Genomic DNA, 6,209 nt, shown 5'->3' with positions numbered 1-6,209 from the left:
ATATTTGTCAAAATTTAGAAAATAGTATATGTAACATCTGTTGAACCTAAGCTGTATCTCAATAATGCAAGGGCATACTGTTAACAAGACACCCATGTAAATAAACTGCTGTTTTAATCAGTTTTCAAAACAATGCATCTGGCCTATTTGCCAAAATAGGAAAGTGTGATTTTTCTTATTTGCAACAGTGTAAGAATATTTTACCAGATGTATCTTGAGGCCTACATCTTTTTTTTTTTTTTTTGCAATACCACATACCTTAGAGTATAGATTTAATAAAATGCTCTATTCTTAACTTTATAATACTGTCTAGTCATTATTAAATCATCGATTTTTTAGTTATCTGACAATGGTTTATCCAGTCAATAAGCATACACTATCCTCCTTGATATTTCATTGGGAACTTCTTTAAAGGCTGTTTTTTTCTTAAACAGGAGGAAGAATTCGATCTTAGAAATTTTCATACTGAGATTTATGGACACAGATCAGACTACAAAATAATGTTTTAATTTAGAACACTGAGACTTTTTAAACCAGTCACTTCAAAGTAGACTTTTTTTTTCTCGCTTCAAAGCAATGTTAATAGAGGATGTATCGAGGCAGGTTGGGAGCAGTAATGGGCATGTTTTCAAATGGCATCTTTAATTCTCACATATGACTTTCTTCAGCCATTGGAGGAATTATCATAGTCCTAAGCTGTGACTCAATAGGCACTTGCATTGGAGGTCTTAATCTAGGCCTTTAAAAAAAATAATGAATAATCATTTCTCCTTTCCTCTTTGCATGTAGTAAATCACTAACTATATATGGATGACTGGTTATGGTGGGGTAATAGTCACATGATATAATAATAAAAAATTTATATCGCTGCAAGGCAAAAATAGCTTTTAAAACGGCTTTCTTATTCTATAACAGTTGAAAATGAGGCTGTATATTGCTCTCCAGAGTATTCATGCATGACATCAGTCTTCAGGTTATTAGCAGCATATATCATTAGCTGTTAAGATGGTGATACTAGGGTTGCCCAAATGTCAGAATGAGACTGGCTATATGAACTTATTGTTCTAACAGGTTGGGTCTAGTTTGACCTTTGGGTTTTTGTAAGTTTAAGTAGAAAATGGCTTGACTGTGTTTATTCTAATTCTCTTAACTCACTGGCTACCTCTGGGCATTTTTAAAATTTAGGTGAAACAATCTTTTAATTTGAGTTGAACTACAGAGAGGAGGTCAGTGAACGCGAGGGTTCAGGTCACTAGAGATACATGCTTACCCTCGTCAGTGTTAAATAACTTCTGTATAAAATCCTATGAAAGTGGAGGAGCCTGGGTGGCTCAGTCGGTTAAACGTCTGCCTTCGGCTCGGGTCATGATCCCAGGGTCCTGGGGTCGAGCCCCACGTCAGGCTCCCTGCTCCAGCGGGGAGTCTGCTTCTCCCTCTCCTCCCACTCATGCTCTCTCAAATAAATAAAATCTTAAAAAAAAAAATACTACAAAGTGACCAGTTGCTCTTGTCTTCCTTATTCTATAAACACTCAGAGAGGTGTGCTTACCCCAGTTTTAGTATTTATATACTGTGTTATAATTACCTAATTTTGTGTTTTTCATGGACTTTTACACTTTTACACTCACTGAGGTCAGTGTCAGCCTCTCATTTTAATCTAACACCCCCAAATACACCTTTCTTGGCCTTCCTTAAGGACTATACATGAGATTATGAAATATTCTAATTACTTTCCATTTATTTTTTTATGTTAGTCACCATACAGTACTTCATTAGTTTTTGATGTAGTGTTCCATGATTCATTATGTGCATATAACACCCAGTGCTCATAAACCATCATTTATTACAACGTGTTGCTTGGAGTACCATGAGCCTGGGGTGTCTCAGGCCACCTTGGGGGATATATACCCAGAAGTGGGACCTTGTGGAGGGGGCCACTGTGGCAGTATCTGGATCAAAAGAAGCTCCATGGTTATCTTCCTCCCACGTAGAGTTTCCATGTGACATTTCAGTTAAGAAGCATTTCTACTGATGGAACATATTTCAACGCGCTCCAGTAAATAATGTAGTAAGAGTTCTTGAAGTTGGGGGGGATTGTAATTTAACTCTCCAAAACTAGAATTTTTATCCTTTGTATTAGTTTCCTATGGCCACCATAGCAAATTACCACAACGTTGGTGGCTGAAACAACACAAACTTATTTCCTCACCATTCTAAAGGCCAGCAATCCAAAGTCCGTTTCACTGAGCTAAAGTCAAGGTAGCAGCAGGGCTGTTTCCTCTGCCAGGGCAGGATCCATTCTTTTTTTCTTTTTTTTTAAATAGGGACCGCTTCATGAATTTGCATGTCATCCTCATGCAGGTGTCATGCTAATCTTCTCTGTGTTGTTCCAACTGTAGTGTATGTGCTGCCGAAGTGAGCACAGGGCAGGACCGTTCTTAGTCTCTTCCAGCTTCTCGTGGCTACTGGCATTCCTTGGCCTGTAGTCACAACACTCCAATTTCTGCCTCCCTGATCACACTGCCTTCTCCTCTTCTCTGTCTATATCACTCTGCCTTGATCTTCTAAGGGCACTTGTGATTATATTTAGGTCCACCCGGATAATCTAGAAAAACCCTCCCACTTTAAGACCCTTTACTAAATCATACTTGCAAAATTCCCTTTGCTATATAAGGCAGCATTCACGAATTCCAGGAATTAGGACAAAGATATCTTTGGGGCCTGTTATTCAGTCAACCATATCCCCTAAAGCTAATTAATTTCCTTAAACACAAAGCAGAATATACTTAGGGATTGGGAACGGTTCATTAATGGCAGTGATGGTAAGGGTAAGAACAGTAGTGATATTTGTAACAATAAAAATTGCAGACGCCGTTGCAATGATAGCAATGATATGAGTAACAATAGCAGGTGTAGCTACTACCATTATTGAGTACCTATGATTATGCCACACTCCTCCCAAGGACCCTAAACGTGTATGTCACTTAATCTTCAAAACAGTCCTAGAAGAAAGGTACTGCATTATTTTATTATTATCCCCACTGTCCAGATGAGAAGACTGAGGCTGAGGTCATTGAAGAGCTTTCATAAAGTCATACTCCTAAAGCTTGGCAGAAATGGAATTCAAATAGGACTTTGAAATCCAGATAATCCATTGCATCCTTCCCGATACCCAAGGTGGCATAGTAGCATATCTTCCAGGGTAATGTGGACCCTATTATTTCTAACTGTTTAAGGTAAATTTGACAGCTTTGATATATTAAAATAAACCATTTTTGTTTTTCAGAGACAGAGAGAGAGCATGCACATGAGGGAGGGGAGGGGCAGAGAGAGAGAGAGAAAGAGAATCTTAAGCAGGTTCGGGGCTCGATCTCATGACCCTGAGATCATGACCTGAACCAAAATTAAGAGTCGGACACTTAAAGGACAGGAACCCAGGTGCCCCTAAAATAAACTTTTGAATGATAGATGTCTCCATAAACGCAGTTAAACATAAGCAATAAACCATGGGGAAATATTTTTCTCAATAGAAAGATTTAATATTTTTCTCAATATAAAGATTTAATATTTTTATATACAAAGAACTATAAATTAAGAAGAGAAAATAACAAATAACCAATAACCACATAAGACACTACATTGATATTACCCAGATCTCTAGAACATATTCATCTTGCATAACTGGAACTTTACCCCTTGATTAGCAATCTCCCATTAACCCCTCCCCCCAGCCTCTACTTTCTGTCATCATGATTTTGGCTATTCTAGGTACCGCACAGAAGTGGAATTAAATAGTATTAGTCTTTTTGTGTCTGGCTTATTTCACTTAGCATGATGTCCACAAGGTTCATCCATGTTGTAGCATATGTCAGACTCTCCTTCCTTGTTAAGGTTTAGTAATATTCCATTGCATGTATGTACGGAATTTGCTTATGCATTCATCTGTTAATGGACACTTAGGTTACTTCCACATTTTAGCTATTATTGATAACTCTGCAGTGAACACGAGAGTGAAAATAACTCTTCGAGATCCTGAGCTCAATTCATTTGGATAGATACCCAGAAGTGGGATTGTAGAATTGTACACTTAAAAAAGTTGTTAAGAGGGTAGATCTCAGGGTAAATACTCTTACTACAATAATAATGAAAAGATAGTGCTCTGAGCACTTGCATCTATTGCTCCTCTGAATATCTTATAAAAATTACTGAAAAAATACCAAGGGAAAATGAAACCAAAATTCTGGAAAACAACAAAGAATCTATCTGGGAAAGATATGTCAAGAAATGAAAAGCGTATGAGCTGTTTTAACAGAGAGCATAGGGAATTTGTTATACAGGTACTGGAAGGCAGAAAGAGCTAAAGGGATTCTGAGCTAACATGGATATTAGTAGCTGCAGGAAGCAGTTAAAAGTCTAGGGCTCAGAACATAAAAAGGAAGAAGATGTAGAGTTATCAAAAACCTAGGAGATTGGAGAGGAAACACCCTCTAGCCTCCACATGATTTTTATCTGGAGATGAGTATGGTTCAGCTAAAGCTCCACTCACAGAGGGGGACATGGCTTACTGCCACTGGTACTTCTTTTTTTTTTTTTTTTTTAAGATTTTATTTATTTATTTGAGAGAGAATGAGAGAGAGCACGTGAGAGGGGGGAGGGTCAGAGGGAGAAGCAGACTCCCCACTGAGCAGGGAGCCCGATGCGGGACTCGATCCAGGGACTCCAGGATCATGACCTGAGCCAAAGGCAGTCGCTCAACCAACTGAGCCACCCAGGCGCCCGCCACTGGTACTTCTGAGGGAATAGAGGGGCGGCTCTGTGGCTGGGAGTGACGAGGATAGGTGGGAGCTCGAACCCATAGCTGCTGTTGTCCCTGCTGTAGGGAGAATGCCCAGAGCTGAAAACAAAAAGCAAGTTCCTTTCTCCTTCTGCTTTTCACTCTCCTTCCATTGCTCGCTATCTATAGAACCTCATGAGAAGTCAGCAGACTAGGACACTAAGAAAATGTAGTTTCAGAATCCCATTGCCAACATTCACATAAAAGATTATAAAGGATGGTTTTGCAACTGAGAGAAAATAGGTAATTAGCAACAGTGATGAGAGTAGACAGGGAAATTTGAGGAACTTCTGAAAGATGATGTGGTAGATTATTTCAAAAATGGCTCTAAATTTCCATTGCTCTTTTTACCCAAACCCCTTGCAATATGACCCTGCTACAGTTCTCATCAGGATGTGATGCCTGTTACCTTTACCCCTTTACTTTTGTCTGGTCTTGTGATTTACTTTGACCAAAAGACTATGCTGGGAAGGGCACTGTGCTTATTTTAAGCCAATGTCTCAAGGGATCTTGTGTGCTTCTGCTTTTCACCTTAGAAGACTACCTCTTCCATGACAATGAACCCAGAAACTCCTACTGGAAGGTAAGAGACCACATGGAGGAGAGATGAGTCATCCCCAGCCATTGAGGCCACACTTGACCAGCCAGCCCTAGTCTTAATTTTGAACCTTGTCTCAAACACTAGAGAAAAAAGGAATCTATGCCCAGGAGTCATCTTACACTCTTCTCTACTTTGGCTCCTTCGTCTGCCTGTCAGCTCCATGTCCATGCAATTCAAAGGGGAGCCTGTCTGAAGATGCCCTGCCCATTGCACACAGCCTGAAACTAATCTCCCTCTTGAGGAAACAGAATCACAGAGGAAACTGCAGAGGAAATCCATTTCAATTGAGTATAATTATCAACCTAGTCTTTCCATCAGATCGATGAAACAAGAACTTCAAACAAGCAAATATTTCCAGAATGTCATAGCATGGATGACAAGGACTAGGATGAACAAATAAAAAACTTGGTCTAGAGGAAAAAGATGCGATTCAGTGAATAGAAGAGACCTTTACAGTATATTCTAATAACAGGCTTTTATCTTCACAAAGCATATAAAATTTGTTACAAAAACAAGAAGAAATAATATCTGATATTAAAAATATAGTGTTGAATAACATTTATTTGAAGGGTGGCAAAATAAATTGTGGGTCTAAATATTAATGTGTTAATCAGGAATAAAAGTTGATAAACCTTTTTCTAAATTATGTGCAAAATGAAATGTAAAGAAAATACACACACCAAAAAAAGACATGGACATTAGATTTTGAGCTTCAAGTTCTACCTAATAGTAATTCAGAGCTATTCAGAATAGTGGCAGTGGAAAGGAAGAAAC

At 38.7% G+C, this 6,209-nt stretch overlaps 1 non-coding gene across 1 annotated transcript; it reads right to left on the bottom strand.

Annotated features, from left to right (window-relative positions):
• Positions 1-2,316: 2,316 nt before the first annotated feature.
• On the bottom strand, positions 2,317-2,423 carry LOC118026414. The gene has a single exon (XR_004683564.1). It is a non-coding gene; the product is annotated as a U6 spliceosomal RNA (small nuclear RNA).
• Positions 2,424-6,209: the final 3,786 nt, after the last annotated feature.

Source organism: Mirounga leonina, unplaced genomic scaffold, assembly GCF_011800145.1.
Source record: "Mirounga leonina isolate KUSES-001 unplaced genomic scaffold, KU_Mleo_1.0 Mir_224, whole genome shotgun sequence".
NCBI lineage: Eukaryota > Metazoa > Chordata > Mammalia > Carnivora > Phocidae > Mirounga > Mirounga leonina.
Note: the sequence above shows the minus strand (reverse complement) of the source record. Positions and strands in the feature narration are given on the sequence as shown.